This window comes from Rattus norvegicus, chromosome 2 (genome assembly GCF_021556685.1).
Source record: "Rattus norvegicus strain SHRSP/BbbUtx chromosome 2, alternate assembly SHRSP_T2T, whole genome shotgun sequence".
In the NCBI taxonomy this organism is placed as follows: domain Eukaryota; kingdom Metazoa; phylum Chordata; class Mammalia; order Rodentia; family Muridae; genus Rattus; species Rattus norvegicus.
In genome coordinates this window covers 102,240,947-102,265,545 of record NC_141535.1, presented here as the reverse complement: position 1 = coordinate 102,265,545, position 24,599 = coordinate 102,240,947, and the positions used below count along the sequence as shown (strand labels likewise).

At 38.7% G+C, this 24,599-nt stretch overlaps 1 non-coding gene and 1 pseudogene across 1 annotated transcript; both read right to left on the bottom strand.

Moving 5' to 3' along the window:
- Nucleotides 1-12,249: 12,249 nt before the first annotated feature.
- Nucleotides 12,250-13,508, bottom strand: LOC147996185 (phosphoglycerate kinase 1 pseudogene; annotated as a pseudogene).
- Nucleotides 13,509-14,900: 1,392 nt separating this feature from the next.
- LOC120101264 (small nucleolar RNA SNORA48) lies at nucleotides 14,901-15,039 on the bottom strand. Its single transcript, XR_015679328.1, has one exon. It is a non-coding gene; the product is annotated as a small nucleolar RNA SNORA48 (small nucleolar RNA).
- Nucleotides 15,040-24,599: the final 9,560 nt, after the last annotated feature.

Sequence of the window (24,599 nt, the reverse complement as noted above, 5' to 3'; positions counted from 1 at the left end):
TGTACCACCATGCACGGCAACTAACCACATTTTCTTTATTTCTGTTTTAGAGTATACCTCTCTGCCTATTTATTTTAAAAGTTTAATATATATATATATATATATACCATGTTTTATGTATCTCTCATACATGTATCTCCCATTTTATTGTCTTTTTCTTTTATTTATGAAATTATTGCATAATTATACTACTTTTCCCTTCCTATTCCTTTCTCCAAACCCTTTTATAGACACGTTTTTGGTCCCTTAAAAATTCATGATGTCTTTTTATTAAATTCAATTACATGCGTGTGTGTGTGTGTGTGTGTGTGTGTGTGTGTGTGTGTGTGAGAGAGAGAGAGAGAGAGAGAGAGAGAGAGAGAGAGAGAGAGAGAGAGAGAGAGTGTATGTGTCTTAGGGTTTTACTGCTGTGAACAGACACCATGACCAAGGTGACTCTTATAAGAACAACATTTAGTTGGGGCTGGTTTACAGGTTCAGAGGTTCAGTGCATTGTCAACAAGGTGAGAGCATGGCAGCATGCAGAAAGGCATGGTGCAGGCAAAGGTGAGAATTCTACATCTTCATCTGAAGGCTGTTAGAAGACTGACTCCTAGGCAGCTATGATGAGGGCATTAAAACCCATGCCCAGAGTGACACTCCTACTCCAACGCCTCCTAATAATGCTACTCCCTGAGCCAAGCATATACAAACCATTATCATGTGTATATGTATATATACATATATTCCTAAATATAACCTTGTTATTCTGTGTAATGTTATAACCTGGTAAGTCTGTATGCTGTTACTTGTATGTATGTTTTTAAGTGTGGCCAATTGGTATTGAATATCCAATTTGTGTTCTTTTCCTTGGAGAAGACTATTTCTCCTACTCTCAGTATTCCTTAGTTCATTGGTTCTCAATCTTCCTAATATTGAGACCTTTTAAAACAGTTTGGCATGTTATGGTTACCCCTAATCACAAAATTATTTTCATTGCTACTTCATAACATTTTGCTATTGTTATGAATCCTAGTGCAAATATCTATGTTTTCTGATTCTCTTGGGTGACCTCATAGCAGCTGTGATCCCCAGGTTTGGAATCACTGCCTTAGTTGCTTATAGTACTTCGTTTAGGGTTGAAGCTTCATGGGCTTTTCCCTGTTCATATCAGCATGTCTATTGTTGTCCTTAGCTCATATTTAGGCAGCCATAATGGTGAAACTTTATGACAGTAACTTGTGACATTACTAGGAGGCACAATCTCCCAACAAACTCCATGATATTCTGCATCTTATAATGATTTTGTTTTCTCCACAGTGTTCCTTAAGCCTTAGTTGAGGGAGTTGCTTTTTAGGTGTAGCCATAGGAACTGGTATCTATAACCCTGCATTTTGATTGGTTGTGGTTTTATGTAATAGTTTTCTGCCTGTTGCAAAGAGTTTTCTTGATGAAGACTTAGTCCTACTCTTATCTACTGGTATACAAATAAGCACTTATAGTGAGGTTAGAGATTGTGCTGGTTTAATACAATGGTGGTTGTAGGTTCTTCAAGATCTGTGAATTCACTAGGCCTTGGTAGTTGGCTAGGTGTCCTGTACTAGGCAAGGTTTACCTTTATTGAGTCCAATGAGGTAAACAGTTAATGGTATGATTTATTATGACTTTTTCAGACATCCTGGCTCTTCTCCATAATTTTGATTGCTTAGTTGTTTATTGCGCTATCGCCTTGTGCTGTTTTGTTTGCCATGCCTGTAGGAGGAGAGGACCATGCTCTGGGTAGGCACTGCCCTCTGGATTTGTGGGAGCACTTTGAAGTTTGCATAGGAAAGAAATACCCACTGGTGCACTTCTTAGGAAGTGTCCTGGACCAGACTGCAGGAAGCACTGAACTCCCATTTCGTAATGCCACTTGACATCTTTCCTGCTGGTCTCAGGAAGGGCACATGCCGTCTCAGCTGTCATTTGCAAGTACTAGCATGAGAGAATAAACCACAGTTTTCTATCGTACTTTGGTTTCAGAAGTTCAAAGACTTTTATAAAACCGCACAAAGTAAATACAGAACACAATGTAGGTGCAATTAATACTTGCTGAATAAAATATTTTTTAATTCTTTAAACTTTTAAGAGAAAAATCTAATTCCTTTTTACATTTTTTTGTTTTTGAGATTATAATATACTTACATTAGTCCCCTCTTTAATGGTAGAAGCTATACTCATAAATATCACTAATATGACTGCCTAAACATGAACTCAACAAGAATAATGGACATGTCAAAGTAGACTAGGGGAATGGAGTGCATATGAGACCCTAACCTTACACACTGAATGAAATGTTTTACTCTTACAGTTCCTCCATGTAAGCAACTGTAATTTGTGAACCAAATTAAAATTAGTTTTATTTCTTGTTTTTGTACTTTATCTTTCTGTTTGTATTGTTTGAACTTTAAAATATTCTAAGATAAGTTAAACAAGAGTGCTTCTAGCTATGTGTCTGTAAGTTTGTGATTTAAGCTTACAGCTTCAATACAATTGGAGGAAGGCTTCAAAGAGATGTGGGAGGTTTATTAGAAAAGTTTTACTGATTGAGGATTTGCAAATCAGGAAAGTATCATATATTAAATTTTATTAATTTGCCTGCACATAGGATATAAACATAGTTTGTCTGTTCTCACATTCCTGGGGTAAAATGTGATGACTATTTCAGGAGCTGACAAGATAGTTCAGTGACTAAGGGCATTTGCAGTCATGCCCAGCAACATGAATTCAGTCTCTAGAACCAACATGATAGGAGGAGAGAATTGATTTTCCCAAGTTGTCCTCTGACCTACATGCTTACTCCTACACACACAAAATAAATAAATACATTTTAGATCTAAAACTAATTTAAATATAGAGAGCATAACACTTGATTTTGTAATCCAATAATCATCAACTTACTCTGCCATCACATATGTGATGTTAGATGATGTGTCACACTATGCTGGGGCTTCTTGCTCAAGCTCTTAGGTATATCACTGTAGTGCCTAAATCTGAAAGCAGCATTTATGTTAGTAAAGTAAAGGCTGATTGCCGTTGAGTGCATGATTCTTCTGTTTCTCATGCCATATAGAGATAGGAAATACCTGTGTGCTATAACATTTGTAAAGTAATTGCTTCTTTTCTAATAATCACTCCAATTAAAACTCTATTGAATTTGATTTTCCCTCTTAACAGAAATATTTCTCTTTATTTGTCTATCTTCTTTGTTTTCAAAAGCCTTAATAGTTTGATTAAAGTTGAGATTTATTTTTAATATGATTCTTTTAAGAATCGAATATTGACTAAATATTTCTAAGGAGGTAGAAACATCACAAAGGTACTGACCAGAGGAGTGGATGGAGGTTTGTGTACAGGCATAGCATGGTGTAGAAGGCACCTGGGGGCTCTAGCAGGACACTGTCTCACAGACCACACCAAATTAGGTACCTCCTTTTCAGAAACCTGTGGTAGCACAATTAGACAGTCAGTGGGTGGCTAAAGTAGTATGCTTTGTAAGTTAAATGTGGGATGTCCATAGATCCCTGGGGACAGCTGTCTATATGAATTAAGTCAATAATTGGGACCTGTTGGGATGAGATACAAGAACAGACTGGACAATCTGAGAGCCTTCTGAAACAGCAAGACCCAATAGTCTAGAAAGATCCTGGCCACAAGGAATCTAGCTATACATCTGTTGGCCCTTAACTTCAGCTACAGTCACCAGAAGGATAAAAGTTGCTAAGCAGACAAAACCTGTCTACAAGGAGTCCAACAAAATGACACGGAATATCATGAAGTTCCTATCTTTTTTGCTCAAACCCTCTTTCTTCTGTGGGAACAGGTAAAGGTTCTCTGGAGGAGGCATGTAGAAAAGAAGCAGAGGGTAGGAGTTGGAAAGAGTAACATTAGTTATATGCAAAGACTACTGAACTTGGTGAATCAGCCTAGGAGGTTTTTTTTTTTTTTTTAGCATATTGGACTAAATTTGCTACATAGAGAGGTATAAGAAATGGAAGGACATTTCAAAGAAAGATGTGAACTAGTGTTTATAATTAGCTTTGTTTTTTTTTGAATGCAGATTTCCATTTCTTCCCCTTAGGGTTCAGACTAGTTTTTAAGTTGTAACTTTTGTCACTAGATAGAAAATAATTTTGCATTTACTGCTCTTGTTCTTCCTTTGATAACTTTCTGTTCATCAAACCAAACTTCTTTCTCTTTTCTGTCTTCAGAGTGAAGATGCTTACTTGCTTACTTTTGATTACCTTTTTTTATTCTCTGATGCCTTAACCTCAAATATATTTTTAGTTTGCTACCTTAAGGAGAAAATAGCTGTGGAGGTGGCTGGTTTGGAGTTTCTTTAAGAAACAACTTAGGCTTCAGCTCCAAGAAATTCAGTTAACTGAGAACCCTTTGAACTAGTACTTTGGGGGCTTTCCCCAACATCTGTGCTAAGATTAATTTCAATAGCCTGTAAGTGAGGATATCTGGACCATGAATGCCTGGATACTTCTGCACAATTTCAGGACTCCTCTAATGACCACATTTTCATTGAGTTGGCTGATCGAGTTGACCCCTGTGTTCATGGCTCCATATGCACAGTTTTGCATCTGTGGATTTAGCCAACAGCAGACTGAAAATACTCAGCAAAAATGTACCTGCATAACTATGCTATTATTTCTTATTATTGTTCCCCACACATTGTGACTAGTGTTGACATTTTTCAAGACATTTTTTGTTTTATGAGGAACTTAGAAAGTATCTAAAGTACACGGACAGATTATTGGTTATATCCAAAAAATGTTTCATGTTGTACCAAGAACATGAACATCCTTCTAGTTTTCTATTTGACTGGGTCCAAGTCTGTTCCTATAGATGCTGAGGGATTATGGTGCTGTCAGAGGAATAGATTGTCTCCGTCTCTTCTCAATTGTTATTTCACATGTGATAGTGGACCTGTGGCTCTTTCTAAGCAATCCTGCTTGTCCATTCTGTTCTTTAGAGAAATTTCCTCCAAGAGATTAGTTCTTTGGCTCTGCTTCTGTGGGCCTTGTGCCAGATGTTTTCCACAGAGATCTCTGGTTCTGCTAGATGCACGGAATCAGGAGAAGGGAAGAGAACTCAAGCAGGAGGGGAATGGCTTTATTCTGCCTCTATTGGTGGTGTTCCAGTCCCCACTTCCTCCCTTGTTCCAGGCTGGGCTTAGCCAGCAGGGGATTGACTAGCCAGTGAGGGGTTTAGGAGGGCTTCTGGCAACAATTTCCAGAGAGAAGATCTCTTCCCCAAGTGGTGGTGTTACAGCTCTTATGACAGAAGCTCTCAGACAAGAGTGATTCTTGCACACCCTTAATCCTTCTGAACACGATTCTTAGATACAGTTTTGGATGGTACTTCCTGTGATTTGGCTTGAGAGCTTAGGAATACCTTATCTACATATGGGGGGGGTCCTGCTTCTATGATTGATCTCGCTTGAGCCTACATGACCTGTGGAGGAGGGGCTTGGGGAATTGCCCTATGCAGCTGGTCTGTCTCAACCCCTCTACAGGGGTCTGTGGATGGCTGCAGCTATGTGAGAAGGCCCTGATCTCCTGGGAGACTGGAAATGTACTTGCTGTCCCTTTTCCGGTCCCAGGGGATTTGACCTATCTCAACAAGGAATCAGGGTACCTTTCACAGCTTACCGCCCCAGATGCTTCAGCATCAACTTTTCCCAGAAATGCAAACAAATCTAATAACTCATCTGTAATCACTTAGACCTTTCTACACTTACACTGGGTAACCCTGTGCTGGTTGATGTGCTTGGCTATGTTTCCAGACATTCATACATCTACACTGATTTTCCATACTTTCCCATCTTCTCTCTGGTACTTCCCTCCCAGTCTCTACTAATTCCTGTTTTACTTTCAGGTCACATTTTTGTCTTTTATTTTCCATCTTCCAAATATGTAGCATTTGTCTTTCTGTGTCTGATTAAATTTACTCAACATAATTTACAAACATGAATGATATTCCATGTGTATGTACACCCAGTTTTCTTTGTATATTAGTCCCTCGATTGATACTTACACAGTTCCATTTCCTCAGCTGCTGTGCTTCTATAGATATGGATATCTCTTTGTTGTGCTGATTTTATCTCTTGGCTGTATATAATATATGTAAAGTACGGTTGCTTGATCATATGGGAGATCTACTTGTAGTTTTTAAAAGAACTTTCATTCTCTATCATAGCTATAATAATTTACATTCTTGACAGCAATGAAGTCTTTTGCTTTGTGCCCTTTGACAGCTTTTCTCCCATTCTTTTGCTTCTTGATAATAGTTATTCTGACTGGAGTAAGATAAAATGTCAGTGTAGTTTTGATTTGCATTGGCCCAATAGCTAAAGATACCATGGATTGATCCTATTTAAAGGCATCCTCATTTATGTTTCTCTTTTTAAGAAGTGTCTGTTCAGGTCATTTGCCCACAGTGTTTAATTGGTTGCTTGCACTGTTTTGAGTGCCTTTGATAATCTGGGTATCAGTCCTTTTTCAGATGAATAGTTGTCAAGTATTTTCTCACCTTCTGTGACTGTGACTATCTCTCCACTCCGTTGACTGTTTCCTTGATTTACAGATGCTTCTACATTTGGTGCCATTGTGTTTGTCAAGTTCTGGTATTGTTCCCCATTTTTTCTGAGAATTTTATCCTCACCCCCAAACAATCACTACAGAACCACTGATTTAAGTGATTTTGCCTAGTGCTTTCTTCTAGCAGTTTCAGAATTTCAAGTCTGCCATTCAAGTCTGTGATGGGTTTTAAGTTTATTTCTGTATAGGACGAGCGATAGCTGCCAACTTTATATTTGTGGGTAGCTAGTTTTCCCAATGTGATTGATTTATCAAAGTGATGGTCCTTTTGAAAAATATATTTGGCACTTGTTCAAGTGTTAAGTGGTTGTAAATCTGTAGGTTTATCTCTTCTACTCTGTTGATCTCTGTCTATTTTGACTTGAGGTTTCCTTTGTTTCAGACATGGTCTCATTTAATATGGCGTGGAATTCCCTGTGACCCTCAAGCTACTGCCTCTCAAGTGTTAGTTTTACAGAAACAAACCACCACATCCAGCTGTGTATCATGTATTGAAATCAGGAGTTGTGGTACATTGTCATTTTTGATCAAGATTGCATTGGATAGTCAGGGACTTTTGTGCTTTCTCAGAAGTTTTAAGATTGTTTTTCTAGTTCTGTGAACAATGTCATTAGTTATTATTTTAGAAGGAGTCTTCACTGAGTCAATAGACCACTTTTGGAAGTATAGACATAATAACAGTGTGTGAATGTAGGGTGTGTGTCCAGTTAAGACATCCCACTTGTTGCTGGGATAAAGTCAGAACCAGAAACAACTTGAATAGGAAAGGGCTTATTTTTGTTATACATTATAGTTTACCCTTAATGGAGGCCGAGGAAGGAATTGAATCAGAGAACATGGAGGAGCATTTGTTTCTATGGCTTGCTTGTCTAGCTACTCTGTACAATCCAGGACCGCATGTCTAGAGATGGCATTATCCATAATAGGCTATGCCCTCCTATGTCAATTATCAGTAGAGAAAGTGCTCCACAGAAGTGCTCATAGGCCAATCGCATGAAGGCAGTTCTTAGTTTGAGGTTCGCTCTTCTCAGCTGTGTCAAGTTGACAATAGGTGCTAACTATGTTAGGGATCTTTGCTTTTCTGTATGTAGTGGTTAATTATATGCTAAGTTGACACGAGCTAGATTCATCTGAGAGAAAGAAACCTCAATTAAAAAGTGCCTACACAAGCTTGTAGGGCAAGAAGGATCAGGTGAGGGAGGACAGAGTACAGGGAAAGACATCTGGAATTGGGGGGCATTTGTGGTGTGGTATGAAAACCTATTGAAGTGAAAACTTCCTGGAGTCTATGAATTTGACCCTAGTGAAGACTCCTAGTAATGGACAATATGGAGTCTGAACTGGCCATATTTGGAGGCCTTTAAGGCTTCTAGTAGTGGGTCATGGATGTATTGCATTAGTTGTTGGCTGAGGTGGGGGGTCCTGTGGAGATCCCCAAACATCCTTCCTGACACTAGGATGGAGGTCCCCTCTCCAAAAACTTAAAGGAGGACAACATGCACACAGCTTATTGAACACAAGCTGGCACATGTATACCATTATACTAGATTTCTATTTACTCAAAACGACATTTTTTTTTCTTTAGTTTGAGGCAATAGTGAAGATCTTAGGACTTTGTACACTGTAGACACTATTATCTAGCTCATCTCCTGCTTTATTTTTCTTTTAAAAAAGGATCTTAATAAGTTACCCATGTTGACTTTGAATTCACTCTATAGGTCACACTTGAACTTGTTTCTGCCTCTGCTTCTTGCATATATGGATTTACAGGCCTGCTCCACTGACCATGGCCTGGAATGGCATATTCTATGCTTTCTCTTTTAGTCTAGGAAGGCATTAGTTGAGAAATGAGTTTTTATAGGCAGCATATGGTCTTTTCTAATCTGTTCAGCTGGTATTATTACTATTATTACTATCACTACTACTACTACCACTACTACTACCACTTCTACTACCACTACCACTACTACTACATTTATTTACAATCCAGCAGTTGTTCCTCTCCCAGTTCTCTCTCCTAGTTACTCATCCCATTCCTTCTCCCCAACCCTGTCTTGGAGAGGATGTTCCCCCACCACCAGGCCTCCCCTCTCCCTGGGACCTCAAGTCTCTTGTGGATTAGGCATATCTTCTTCCACTGAGGCCAGACCAGGCAGGCCTCTGCTATATATGTGTTGAGAGCCTCAGACCAGGTCGGCTCAGTGTCTAGGAGCTCCCAGGGATCCAGGTAAGTTGAGACTTTTGTTCTTCTTATAGGATCACCCTCATCTTCTGCTTCTTCCATCATCCCCCTAATTCAAACATAGGGGTCCCTGACTTCAGTCCAGTGGTTGGGTGTAAGTACCTGCATCTGGGCTGTCTCAGTCAGCTGTTGCTAGGTCCCCTCTGAGGACAGCCATGCTAGGCTCCTGTTTGTAAGCATAGCATAGCATCAGTAATAGTGTCAGGCCTTGGTGTTTCCTCATGCAATGGATCTCTAGTTGGATTTGTCACTGGACCACATTTCTCTCAGTCTTTTCTCCATTTTTGTCCCTGCCATTCTTTTAGACAGGAACACTTCTAGGTCAGACATTTTGACTGTGTGTTGGCAACTTCATTCTTCTTTTTGAGGCCCTGTCTATCTACTCAAAGTGTAGTCTTTGAGTTTTCTCTCCTCAGTGGTGGGCATTTTATCTAAGGTCACTCCCATTGAGTCCTGAGATTCTGTCACCTGCAGGGGCTCTGGTATTTTCTAGAGAATCCCTTGTTCTCCCACCCACAAGGGCATGTTTCTACTCATTCTGTTGACCCACTCGATTTCCCTCCCACACCCCCATACCTGATCCTGTCCCCTTTTTCTCTTCCCCCTAGCCTCTCCCATTCAATTCCCTCTCTCCCTCGCCTCCTGTGATTGTTTTCTTACCTTTTCTAAGTGAGATTGAAACATACTTACTTGGTCTTTCTGCTTGCTAAACTTCTTAAGTTCTGTGGGTTTTATCCAAGGCATTAAGTACTTTTTGGCTAACATCCACTTATTTGATTACATATCATGTATGTAATTTTGGGTCTGGGTTACTTCACTCAGGATAATATTTTCTAGCTCCATCCATTTGCCTGAAAAACTCATGATGTCCTTGATCTTAATAGCTGAATACTATTCCATTGTGCAAATGAACCACATCTTATGTATCCATTCTTTATTTGAGGGACATCTGGGCTGTTTCCAGCTTCTGGCTAACAGAAGTAAAGCCACTATGAATATAGTGGAGCATGTGCCTTAGTTCATGGTATGGCATCTCTTGGGTATATATGCCCGAGTGGTATAGCTGGTTCTTCAGGTAGGTCTATTTTCGATTTTCTGAGGAAACACTAGGTTGATTTCCAGATTAGTTGTACAAGTTTTCAATCCCACCAGCAGTGGAGGGTTGCTCTTCTTTCTCCACATCCTGACCAGCATGTGCTGTGACTTGAATTTTTGATCTTAGCCATCCTGACTGGTGTATGGTAGTACCTCACGTTCATTTTAATTCATATTTCCCTGATAACTAAGAACCTTGAACATTTCTCTAAGTGCTTTTTGGCCATTCAAGATTCCTCTGTTGTGAATTCTCTGTTTAGCTCTGTACCCCATTTGTTCAATGAGTTATTTGGTCTTGTAGAGGTTAGCTTTGTGAGTTCTTTATGGATTTTGGATATTAGCCCTCTATCAGAGGTAAGGTTAGTGAAGGTGTTTTTCCTAATCTGTGGGTTGCTGATTTATCAACTGTTTATCTTAGAGCCTGAGCCATTGGAGTACTGTTTAGGGAATTTGCCCTTGTGCTAATAAGTTGAAAGTTCTTTTCCACTTTCTCTTCTATTCGATTCAGTGTACCTGGTTTTATATTGTGGTTCTTTGTCCACTTAGACTTGAGTTTTGTGCAATATGATAAATATGGATCTATTTTCATTTTTATACATACAGTCAGTTAGACTAGCACAGTTTATTGATGAAGCTTTCTTTTTTCATTGTTTGATTTTGGCTTCTTTGTCAAAGATAAAGTGTCCATATTTCTGGATATTCAATTCTATTCTGTTGATTTACCTTTCTGTCTCTATACCATGTTTTTGTTTTGTTTTGTTTTGTTTTTTATCACTAATGCTCTGTAGTACAGCTTAAGGTCAGGAATGGGGATTCCCCTCTGAAGTTCTTTATTGTTGAGAATAGTTTATCTATACTAGATTTTTTTGTTTTTCCATATGAAATTTATAATTGTATTTTTCATGTCTGTGAAGAATTTTGTTAAATTTTGATGGGGACTGCACTGAATTTGTAGATTGCTCTTGGTAGAATGGCCATTTTTACTATGTTAATCCTACCAGTCCATGAACATGAGAAACCTCTTCTTCTAAGGTCTTCTTCGATTTCTTTTTTCAGGGATTTGAAGTTCTTGTCATAAAGATCTTTCACTTGCTTAATAAGAGTTATACCAGGATATTTTATACTATTTTTGGCTATTGTGAAGGGTGTTGTTTCCCTAATTTCTTTCTCAGACTGTTTATCACTTATATAAGGGAGGGCTTTTGATTTATTTGAGTTAATTTTATATCCAGCCACTTGGCTGAAATTGTTTATCATCTATAGAAGTTCTCTAGTAGAATTTTTGGGGTCACTTATATATACTATCATATCATCTGCAAATAATGATACCTGACTTCCTCTTTTCCAATTTGTATTCTCTCGATCTCCTTTTGTTGTCTTATTGCTCTAGCTAGAATTTCAAGTACTATATTGAATAGATACTGAGGGAATGGGCAGCCTTGTATTGTCCTTGATTTTAGTGGGATTGCTTCAAGTATCTCTCCATTTATTTGATATTGTCAGAGGGTTTGCTGTATATTGCTTTTTTTTTTATGTTTTAACTCAGAAGTTACAATGCACAGGAGTAAATGTCTTTGATTAATTAATTTCACTTTTTTTTTATTAACTTGAGTATTTCTTATATACATTTCGAGTGTTATTCCCTTTCCCGGTATCCGGGCAAACATCCCCCTCCCCCCTCCCCTTCCTTATGGGTGTTCCCCTCCCGACCCTCCCCCCATTGCCGCCCTCCCCCCACCAGTCTAGTTCACTGGGGGTTCAGTCTTAGCAGGACCCAGGGCTTCTCCTTCCACTGGTGCTCTTACTAGGATATTCATTGCTACCTATGTTTAGGTATGTTTCTTAAATTCCTGACCTCCCCAATATTACCCTCTCCCATCAAGTGAACATCATTATTGTTTAATAGATCATCAACTTCTCCAAACCTACAACTGAAATTTCATTGTATTTCCATCCTGAGTCATGAACAGAGACAAAGCTAACCAGAGGCTACATACATCAAAGAGAGCTAAGCTTTCACAGCTCACTTCCTTTCACAGGCAGAAGATAAGTAGATGCCCCCTACAATGCATAATGGTTTTAGTCACTAAGGAATTTAAATGGGATTTTGAAGAATTTAGACAAATCTTGATGTAGTAAAAGTCGAGCTGAGATGCTGTGCAACTGTTGAAGGGTTCCTGGTGCTGCATCTTGGCCATTAGCTGACTCTTGCACTAACATCAAATGGAGAGAGGGAAAATGCTGGGTTGACTTAGGGGCTGTGCACAGGAACCAGTCAGGAAAATACTAAATACTGCTGACAGCATCTATCCCAGGAAGAACTTTACCTTCCAGGAGCTTTAGACTGGCACTGCTCTCAGTGTTCACGTAGCTAACTTTATCCTCTGTGCTCTTTTTGGCACAGTAAGTAGCAGTGTCTTTACCACCTATGATTGTAATGCAACTACCTCATCCATGAGTTTCCCTGGCAAATACCTATTTCCTATTTACCTAGTTTCCTATTCAAATACTCCAACAGGACCATTCCAAATAATCTGCTTAGCTTGAGCCATAGCCTCAGCATATTTCTTGGTGCTCTCAGTACTAAAGTCCAAGTTCAGCCAGCCAGCAGGTATACCAGAGGCCACAGTAGCAAGACCCGTCTTGGCATTCTCATCAAATTTGTCAGCAAATCAAATTTGTCAACAAAGTCAACAGGCAAGATTGTGTTTACAGTATTTTTCTCAGAATCAGGCATGAGATCCTTGACAATCTTGGCTCTTTCGTCATCATACAGAGATGTGCTAATTTCCATGTTTTTGAGCACTTTAAGGAAGGTAAAAGCCATTTAAACCACCAATGATCATTTCATTGACCTTGTCTAGCATATTATTGATCAGCTAGAACTTGTCTACAATCTTACCTCCTCTGAAGATAGCCAGGAAATGTTGCTCTGGACTGTCCAAAGCCTTGGCAAAGTAGTTAAGCTTTACTTCATCAAAAATCCACTAGCCTTCTGTGGCAGATTCACACACACCATGGAGCCGTGCACTTAGTGCATACTCCCAAAAGAATCATTTACATAGACATCTCCTAATTTAGACAGTGAGGCTCAGGAAGCATCTATTTTGGCTGGCTCAGCTTTAACCTTGTTCCCAGAAGCATTGTTTCTCTTCCCTTCTTTCTCTACATGAAAACGGAGGTTCTCCAGCAGGATGACAATCCCAGCAGCTGGGTTGGCACAGGCATTCTCTACTTCTGGGCCCACACAATCCTTCAAGAATAGAACATCCTTGCCCAGCAGAGATTTGAATTCTGCAGCAACTGGCTCTAAAGAGTACTTGTCAGGCACGGGAACACCATCTGACTTGCCTAGGTTGTTCATAAGGACAACTGACTTGGCTTCATTGTCCATGCAGAAATTTGATGCTTGGAACAGTGTCTTTCATCCTTTAGTTATTTGTTATTTTGTTGTTCTTCATAGGAACATTGAAGTCCAACCTCATCACTATATGCTTCCCCTTGATGTCCAGCTTGTTCAAACTCAGCTTATTAGAAAGCAACATTTTGGCAACACAAAGAGGTTGAGAGGCCCAGAGCTGAGGAAGAGGCTTTCCAATAGTTTGTAACATGAAGGGGTGTTATATGTTGTCAAATGCTTTTTAAGCATCTAAAGAGATGATCATGTGATTTTTTTCTTTGAGTTTGTATAATAGATAATGTTAATGGATTTTTGTACATTGACCCTGTTTTTTTCTTTGATGTAGAAAATCTCCTTGCATTGGAGTTTTCCTTCTAGAATCATCTGTAGGGCTGGATTAGCAGATATATATTGTTTAAAGTTGGTTTTTGTCATGGAATATTTTGGTTTCTCCCTCTATGATGATTGAGAATTTTGCTGTATATAGTAGCCTGGGCTGGCATTTGTGTTCTCTTAGGGTATGAATGATGTTTGTCTAGGATCTTCTGGCTTTTAGAGTGTCTGTTGAGAATTCTGGTGTAATTCTGATAGGTTTTCCTTTATATGTTACTTGGCCGTCTTTTCCTTACACCTTTTCATATTCTTTCTTTGTTCTGTGCATTTTATGTTTTGATTGTTATGTAACAGGAGGATTTTGTTTTCTGATCCAATATATTTGGTGTTCTGTAGGCCTCATGTACATTTATGGCCATCTCTTTCTTTGGGTTAGAGAAGTTTTCTTCTATGTTGTTGAAGATGTTTTCTGGCCCTTCGAACTGGGAATCTTCGCTCTCTTCTATTCCTATTATTTTTTCATTTGGTCTTTTCATTGAGTCTTTCTTTCTTTCTTTCTTTCTTTCTTTCTTTCTTTCTTTCTTTCTTTTTTGGTTCTCTTTTGTGTTCCTGCACATTTAATAGGGTTTATATTTTTGTGATGATATTCCCTATTAACATTTCTTTTTACTTTTTTTTGAGATTAATATAACTATAACATTTCCCTTCTCTTTTCTTCCCTCACACTTTCCCATTCTCTTTTAAATTCATGGTGTCTTCTTTCATCGTTGTTACATGCATATATGTGTATATAAGTATATTCCTAACTGTAACTTGCTTAGTCTATGCAATGTTATTTTTATGTATGTTTTTGGAGCTCGTGATTTGGTATTGAACAATCAATGGGTGTAATCTTCCCTGGAGACTCCCCCTCCCCAATTTCAGAATACCTTTAGTTGCCTGGTATACTTTCTAAAAATTTGAGCCCTCATGGGTTTATTCTCACCCCTTTAATCATGTTTTGAATGACTTATTTGGTAGTCATGAATTTTCTCAATCTTTACTTACTACAGAACATCTTTTTTGTTTGTTTATCTCTAAAGTATATCATTGATAGTTATAGTGATCTATAGTGACATGGCTGTCTGCAGGTCTCTTTCTGTTTTTTTTACTCCTGTGATGTGCTACCTACATTTGATTTGATTAATTTATCCTGATTTGATTTTTATAATTCCTAGGCATAAGACAGCTTATCTATCAAGCCAGTCATCAAGCTTGGATGAACAAAGAACATTTGCTCTGCCACTGATTGAAATAAGAACATCACCACCAACAAGGTGTCTCTTTGCCCTGTGCTATGGGCTATGTCTTTTAAGTCTTTATTTGGCCTTTCATTCATACATTTTGAATTCTATGGGACCTGTGGCTATACTTTATCATCTCTTGGGAACACCATACTAACACACACACACACACACACACACACACACACACACACACACACAGAGAGAGAGAGAGAGAGAGAGAGAGAGAGAGAGAGAGAGAGAGAGAGAGAGAGAGAACATATCCCTATGGTAAACTTTGTGCCTCAGAATGATCACCTATTACTTTTATTTAATTGTTTTATTAAGTGACTTTCTCCTGAAGATGTATATATTTTGAGTACCAGTTTTATATGTAATATTGGCTTTGGCTCTAGGAGGCCAATATGAGCTAATGGATCTGTAGCTTCCTTGGCTATAATTAATGAGCTTGGGTGTAGTATATAGAGTATTGGAGTCAGGTAGATTCACTCTATAAATAGTTCAGGCAAGTCTGATGTAGGCAGCAATAGCTGGTGAGTTCTTATTGTGTCAGGGACTCCTGTAATGAGCAAGGTATTTATTATTTGTGAACACTTTTTAAAAACAATCTGGTAGTTGAATAGCCAGATAAATCTTGGCAATTTAAGCATATACTATACAAAAAGCTTTATAAATACATGTATATTTTTTCCTCCAGTCTTGCACTAAGGTTTAGGAATTGAATAGCCCAACAATATTGCAAACATTATACACAGTGGAATGGCATGCAAAGCATTCAGCTAAACGATAGAAAGACACAATCTATCTCTAGAATTGATTGCTATTTCAAAGCCAAACTGACTTTCCTGGTCATAGGAAAGTTAGCAGGACAGATATGCTTGGTATTGCTGATATCACACACTCCTACTTTTGTCCATTACAGAAGGGACAATGGCAATTTGTACATAGGTATATAGGCATTGGTCATAAGTATATAGTAATCTCACAGGAAATAGAAAGCAAAGCAACCAAGTTTTTCCTCATATAATAGTCTTGGAACTTTTAGTGTGTGTTACCCAGAATGCCTAGAGTCACTGTAGTCCTTAAACCAGATAGCTACTTTCCATCTTTAGCCTTGGTTTCCAGTGTTTGAGGAACTGTGCCTTGGGGGTTTAGGCAGTCATCCACAGTAGGTACAGACAGGCAAAGCTCATGGCCACTGGTCGTTAAATCTAATCCTGTCTATTTATATGAAACAGACAAGTTCTATTTGTTTCTGGACACATGCACAATGTGAAATTATGGTAGATATTTCTCTTGTCTCATACAGTCCCAAAATTCAGTTGCTAGAATCTATTTTGATTAGCTATCATTCTTTTAGTTCAAATTTCTGAGTGTAGGTTGGATTTGTCATTTAACTAAGGATTTTTTAATCTATCCAGCCAGTCAGTTTCCAGTTTGTTGGATAAATTGGAGCTCTATCAAAACAATTGTGCCTAATTCTCTAATATATCACCGTTCTGTCTTAATTGAGAGGTTAGAGTACACAGTGGTCAGTAGTTCAGAATGTGTTGATAAATCCATCTTAGTCAGTTTGGCATTTGAAGCTCAATCCCTTTGGACTTTGACATGCCATCTTCTGTTATGTTGCATATCTATCTAATAGAGTTGCCAGTTTGTGCATTTAAAAAATATTTCCGGGGTTGGGGATTTAGCTCAGCGGTAGAGGGCTTGCCTAGCGAGCGCAAGGCCCTGGGTTCGGTCCCCAGCTCCGAAAAAAAGAAAAAAAATATTTCTATGGTTTTTAATAGAAAGTTGAGCAGAAGTATTGGGCCTGGTTCCATTTTAACCTGGATGTCTAGAAGTACCATCGTTAACCTTTATTTGCAGGATCTGCCAGAGGACAACAAAGTATTATGATATATAAAATACACAATTTATAAAGGAAAGCTCTATATGTTTGTTTTGAATGTGAAAGTGACAAAATAAAGAATTTGGTAGAAATGAGCCATGTTGCTTTCTCCATTACTACTCGATAAAGTAGAGGGGATAAAATGTAGAGCTATATCTGGGGAGAGGAGTATGTCAGATACAAGGTTGTAACACATGCTAACAGTACATCAGATATTTCAGTCAGAAAAGTATACCTGGCCTTCTATGCTGATAATTTCTAATAAACCTGTATTTGTTATATAAGTGGTCATTGTGAAATTCTAAAATTGAGTAGTATTTCAGAATTTAAGATTCAAGTCAATGTTAATATGTCTGCTGTCATGTTTTATTCTTAGGTCCAATTTATTTTCTTGCATTTGGATTTGGTAAAAGTTAGTGCCCAAATTGTCTTTTGTATATTCTTCTTTCTTTAGAAACCAAGAAGGGAAAGGACTAATTGGTTGATTCTTCTATGACTTTCCTAAAAATAATATCAAGTTTTATTCTATTTGCCTTTTACTCATCTATGTTTCAAATTCTTGATTTAAGGGTAGACATTTTAGTTCTGGTGAATCTTGTATGTTTCTTGCTATAAAGTTAAAAACACTTTTTGTTTCCTTACAAAATTTTTCAGAATTAAACTCTATGTCTTCTTCTTTTATTTTTTTGACAAAGTATAATTTACAATTGTAAGAGTAATGTAGAGATCCATTTCCTATTGTTACTACTCACTCTAAATTAGGAGAGTTATATGTTGGAGTGTTGTACTGTAATTCTCTCTTTTCTTCTTGCCAATGTGAAAACATTGCTTTATCAATCAAATAGAGATTCTTTAGAGTTGGGAAGTATGTCTTAAAAGAGATGACAATTTCTGATGACAAGATGTACACGATGACACCTGCCTAAGGAGTTAAACACACACACAGACACATACAAACTCAAACCCAGACACACAAACACATATACACACACCTTTGGCATGTGATTGGACCAGAACCATTTTGTTTGTTTGTTACCATGACGGTAGAGGAATTTTAATCCAACAATATGGCTGCTCTTTTGAGGGATCACATTCAAAAACATAGATCTGTCTTATTCAGCTGCAATACAGACACAAAATACACTTTCAGTCCCTCTGGATAGAATACACACACACCCTTAGTACATACCTTTAATCCCAAACAATGTAGGTAAGGTTAGTTTGTAGAAGAATGTAGCTGTGCTTGAAAGTGATGTTTAATTGAGGGGCAGAGAAAATGATGGATCAGAGAAAGATTTGACAGAATGAGTCAAAGATAGGACATGCCCAACTCTCATGACTTCTCAGGAAAGAAAGATGACTTGAGAGAGCAGTACACAGACACATGCACTCTCACAGAGGAGCTGGGGGAGGAGGCAATTTTATCAGGAAAGTTTTGTGGAGACAGGTTATAGGTGAAGACAGAACAAGGTGAGACAGAGAGTAAAAAGGAACTAGAAGACTGGAACAGTTGCCAGAGGTAGCCAACAAGCAGAACAACTCAGAAGCCAAGAGAAGTCAGTTTTACTAATTTAGCTTGGGGAAGAGTTTGGGCCAGAACAGCTGAGTTGTACCAGTTATCAAGAGTCCAGAAATAGCTAGAAACTCCAGAATAATAGAAATTTATTCAGCAGTAAGCCTCCAAGATGCCAATTATATCTGGTGAATAAAAGTTACTTTTACAAATCACAGTCAAGTATTTCAAGTAATGCCTGGAAGACAGATTCTGAACTTAGAGATAAAATATCTAAAATCATTGCCCCAGATTAAATTTCCTGCTCATGCCACAGCACAACCCAAGATAGTTATCCAGAACTGATATGGTCGAATTTTTTTAGAGCTTTACTAAAGTTTCATAATATAATACTTAATATTAATTTTCTATTATTTTCAGTTTTCTTTTAAAATAATGTATTACAGTTTGATTTGTCTTGTGAATCTGGTTTTACCTGCGTGTTGGTGTGGAGGTGTAGCAGTGAATTAGTTAAATTGCTTTGGTTCCTGGCAGGTCCTGCCCAAGAGCTTTCTCAAATGAAAGACACACACATCAACTAATTTTGATATGCCTTGACTAGCTCAATGGTTGGGCACTTCATTTGGACATTAAAAACATAAAATGTACTTTAAAATATTTAGGGGTACAGGTAAGATTTTGTAAAAAAGAATACACACACATTTTCAGATGAATAGAAATTCATATGCAGCTCTAAGTAATAATGGAGAGTCTTTATAACATTTACTTATTTTTCCCACACATATAACACAAAGGTAACACCACTACCAGAGTATTGCCATTATGTAGTCCACGTGCATTTTCATCTCTCTGTCATCCTTTATGTACTGTTTGCTGGTCACTCCCACTTTGTTTCACTTTCTCAGCTAGCCCACTGTTGCTTTGCTGTCATCTCTGTAGTCCGTTGTCTAATGAAAACTGTTCAAATCTTAAGAATACTTAAGAATCCTGTTCAAATCTTTAAAATATTATTCACATTCTTAAGAATACTCCTCAAATCTTAAGAATACTTAAGAATACTGTTCAAATAGTCTTAAGAATCCTGATCAAATATTGAGAATACTGTTAAAACATGGTATGCACTCACTGATAAGTGGATCTTAGCCCAAAAGCTTGAATTACCCAAGATATAATTCACAGACCACATGAAGCTCAAGAAGAAGGACAACCAAAGTGCAGATGCTTCACTCCTTCTTAAAAAGGGTAACAAAAATATTCATAGGAGGGGATATGGAGCCAAAGTTTGGGGCAGAGACTGAATGGCCATTCAGAGCCTGCCGTACGTAGTATATAGCCGATATATATATATATATATATATATATATATATATATATATATATATATATATATATATACAGACCCCAAAACTAGATAAGATTGATGAAGCTAAGAAGTGCATGATGACAGGAGCTGGATATAGATGTCTCTTGAGAGGCATAGCCAGAGCATGTCAAATACAGAGGCAAATGCTAGCAGCAAACCATTGAACTGAGAACAGGAACCCCATTGGAGGAATAAGAGAAAGGATTGAAAGAGCTGAAGGGCTCTGCAATCCCATAAGAACAACGTTAAGCAACCATAGCTCCCAGGGACTAAACCACTATCCAAAGAATATTCATGTACTGACCCATGGCTCCAGCCGCTTATGTAGCAGAGGATGGCCTTGTTGGGCACCAATGGAAGGAAAGGTCCTTCCTTCACAAGGCTGGACCCGCAGTGTAGGGGAATGTGGGGTGGGGTGGGGTGGGAAGGGAAGGTGGTTGGGGAAGGGAATACCCGTATAGAAGAAGGAGAGGCAGTGCAGGGGAATATGGGGGGGGGCAATAGGAGGATGGATAGGGGGAATAACCATATGTGGGAGGGGGAGGGAGGGAATGCAGGCTTATGGACAGGAAACTGGGAAGGGGAATAACGTTTGAAATGTAAGTAAAGAAATATATCTAATAAAAATTAAAAAAGAAAGAAGGGGAGGGAGAGGCTTATAACTGGAAAATTGGGAAAGGGAATAACATTTGAAATGTAAATAAAAAATATCCAATAAAAAATTAAAAATAGAGCAGCTCTCTGCTCCCAAACCCCATGGGAGAGAGACCTCACCACCTGGTCAGGTGGGCACTCCTGAGGCTGCAGAGCAGAAGAGACCACCAACACTGCCCACCCCTGCTCACATCCCTGGCCCAAGAGGAAACTGTATACGGCCTCTGGGTCCCCGTAGAGGAGGGCCCAGGAGCAGCAGATCCACTGCGTCTGAGACACCGCCAGAAACTGAAGGGACCGACTGGATAAACAGTTCTCTGCACCCAAATCCTGTGGGAGGGAGAGCTAAACCTTCAGAGAGGCAGATACGCCTGGGAAACCAGAAGAGACTGCACTCTGCACACATCTCTGACGCCAGAGGAAAACACCAAAGGCCATCTGGAACCCTGGTGCACGGAAGCTCCCGGAAAGGGCGGCACAGATCTTCTGGTTGCTGCTGCTGCTGCGGAGAGCTCATAAGCAACACCCCATGAGCAAACTTGAGCCTCAGAACCGGAGCTAAGACCAAATTTTCCCCTGCAAGTGACCTGCCTGGGGAACTCAAGACACAGGCCCACAGGAACAGCTGAAGACCTGTAGAGAGGAAAAACAACACGCCCGAAAGCAGAACACTCTGTCCCCATAACTGGCTGAAAGAAAACAGGAAAACAGGTCTACAGCACTCCTGACACACAGGCTTATAGGACAGTCTAGCCACTGTAAGAAATAGCAGAACAAAGTAACACTAGAGATAATCTGATGGCAAGAGGCAAGCACAGGAAAACAAGCCAAAGAAACCAAGACTACATGGCATCATCGGAGCCAATTCTTCCACCAAAGCAAAAACAGAATATCCAAACACACCAGAAAAGCAAGATCTACAATAATAGTAGGAGACTTCAACACCCCACTCTCATCAATGGACAGATCATGGAAACAGAAAGAAAACACAGATGTAGACAGACTAAGAGAAGTCATGAGCCAAATGGACTTAACAGATATTTATAGAACATTCTATCCTAAAGCAAAAGGATATACCTTCTTCTCAGCTCCTCATGGTACTTTCTCCAAAATTGACCATATAATTGGTCAAAAAACGGGCCTGAACGGGTACAGAAAGATAGAAATAATCCTACGCGTGCTATCAGACCACCACGGCCTAAAACTGGTCTTCAATAATAATAAGGGAATAATGCCCACATATACGTGGAAATTGAACAATGCTCTATTCAATGATAACGTGGCCAAGGAAGAAATAAAGAAAGAAATTAAAGACTTTTTAGAATTTAATAAAAATGAAGGTGCAATATACCCAACTTATGGGACACAATGAAAGCTGTGCTAAGAGGAAAACTCATAGCACTGTGTGCCTGCAGAAAGAAACAGGAAAGAACATATGTCAGGAGTTTGACAGCACACCTAAAAGCTCTAGAACAAAAAGAAGCAAATACACCCAGGAGGAGTAGAAGGCAGGAAATAATCAAACTCAGAGCTGAAATCAACCAAGTAGAAACAAAAAGGCCCATAGAAAGAATCAACAGAACCAGAAGTTGCTTCTTTGAGAAAATCAACAAGATAGATAAACCCTTAGCCAGACTAACGAGAGGACCCAGAGAGTGTGTCCAAATTAACAAAATCAGAAATGAAAAGGGAGACATAACTACAGATTCAGAGGAAATTCAAAAAATCAGCAGATCTTACTATAAAAGCCTATATTCAACAAAACTTGAAAGTCTGCAGGAAATGGACAATTTCCTAGACAGATACCAGGTACCGAAGTTAAATAAGCATCAGATAAAGCAGTTAAACAACCCCATAACTCCTAAGGAAATAGAAGCAGTCATTAAAGGTCTCCCAACCAAAAAGAGCCCAGGTCCAGACAGCTTTAGTGCAGAATTCTATCAGACCTTCATAGAAGACCTCATACCAATATTATCCAAACTATTCCACAAAATTGAAACAGATGGAGCACTGCCGAATTCCTTCTATGAAGCCACAATTACTCTTATACCTAAACCACACAAGGACCCAACAAAGAAAGAGAACTTCAGACCAATTTCCCTTATGAATATCGATGCAAAAATACTCAATAAAATTCTGGCAAACCGAATCCAAGAGTACATCAAAACAATCATCCACCATGATCAAGTAGGCTTCATCTCAGGCATGCAGGGATGGTTTAATATACGGAAAACTATCAACGTGATCGATTATATAAACAAACTGAAAGAACAAAACCACATGATCATTTCATTAGATGCTGAGAAAGCATTTGACAAAACTCAACACCCCTTCATGATAAAAGTCCTGGAAAGAATAGGAATTCAAGGCTCATACCTAAACCTAGTAAAAGCCATATACATCAAACCAGTTGCTAACATTAAACTAAATGGAGAGAAACTTGAAGCAATCCCACTAAAATCAGGGACTAGACAAGGCTGCCCACTCTCTCCCTACTTATTCAATATAGTTCTTGAAGTTCTAGCCAGAGCAATCAGACAACAAAAGGAGGTCAAGGGGATACAGATCGGAAAAGAAGAAGTCAAAATATCACTATTTGAAGATGATATGATAGTATATTTAAGTGATCCCAAAAGTTCCACCAGAGAACTACTAAAGCTGATAAACAACTTCAGCAAACTGGCTGAGTATAAAATTAACTCAAATAAATCAGTAGCCTTCCTCTACACAAAAGAGAAACAAGCCGAGAAAGAAATTAGGGAAACGACACCCTTCATAATAGACCCAAATTACATAAAGTACCTCGGTGTGACTTTAACCAAGCAAGTAAAAGATCTGTACAATAAGAACTTCAAGACTCTGAAGAAAGAAATTGAAGAAGACCTCAGAAGATGGAAAGATCTCCCATGCTCATGGATTGGCAGGATTAATATAGTAAAAATGGCCATTTTACCAAAAGCAATCTACAGATTCAATGCAATCCCCATCAAAATACCAATCCAATTCTTCAAAGAGTTAGACAGAACAATTTGCAAATTCATCTGGAATAACAAAAAACCCAGGATAGCTAAAACTATCCTCAACAATAAAAGGACTTCAGGGGGAATCACTATCCCTGAACTCAAGCAGTATTACAGAGCAATAGTGATAAAAACTGCATGGTATTGGTACAGAGACAGACAGATAGACCAATGGAACAGAATTGAGGACTCAGAAATGAACCCACACACCTATGGTCACTTGATTTTTGACAAAGGAGCCAAAACCATCCAATGGAAAAAAGATAGCATTTTCAGCAAATGGTGCTGGTTCAACTGGAGGTCAACATGTAGAAGAATGCAGATCGATCCATGCTTATCACCCTGTACAAAGCTTAAGTCCAAGTGAATCAAGGACCTCCACATCAAACCAGATACACTCAAACTAATAGAAGAAAAACTAGGGAAGCATCTGGAACACATGGGCACTGGAAAAAATTTCCTGAACAAAACACCAATGGCTTATGCTCTAAGATCAAGAATCGACAAATGGGATCTCATAAAACTGCAAAGCTTCTGTAACGCAAAGGACACTGTGGTTAGGACAAAACGGCAACCAACAGATTGGGAAAAGATCTTTACCAATCCTACAACAGATAGAGGCCTTATATCCAAAATATACAAAGAACTCAAGAAGTTAGACCGCAGGGAATCAAATAACCCTATTAAAAAATGGGGTTCAGAGCTAAACAAACAATTCACAGCTGAGGAATGCCAAATGGCTGAGAAACACCTAAAGAAATGTTGAACATCTTTAGTCATAAGGGAAATGCAAATCAAAACAACCCTGAGATTTCACCTCACACCAGTGAGAATGGCTAAGATCAAAAACTCAGATGACAGCAGATGCTGGCGAGGATGCGGAGAAAGAGGAACACTCCTACATTGTTGGTGGGATTGCAAACTAGTACAACCATTCTGGAAATCAGTCTGGAGGTTCCTCAGAAAATTGGACGTTGAACTGCCTGAGGATCCAGCTATACCTCTCTTGGGCATATACCCAAAAGATGCCCCAACATATAAAAGAGACACATGCTCCACTATGTTCATCACAGTCTTATTTATAATAGCCAGAAGCTGGAAAGAACCCAGATACCCTTCAACAGAGGAATGGATACAGAAAATGTGGTACATCTACACAATGGTATACTACTCAGCTAT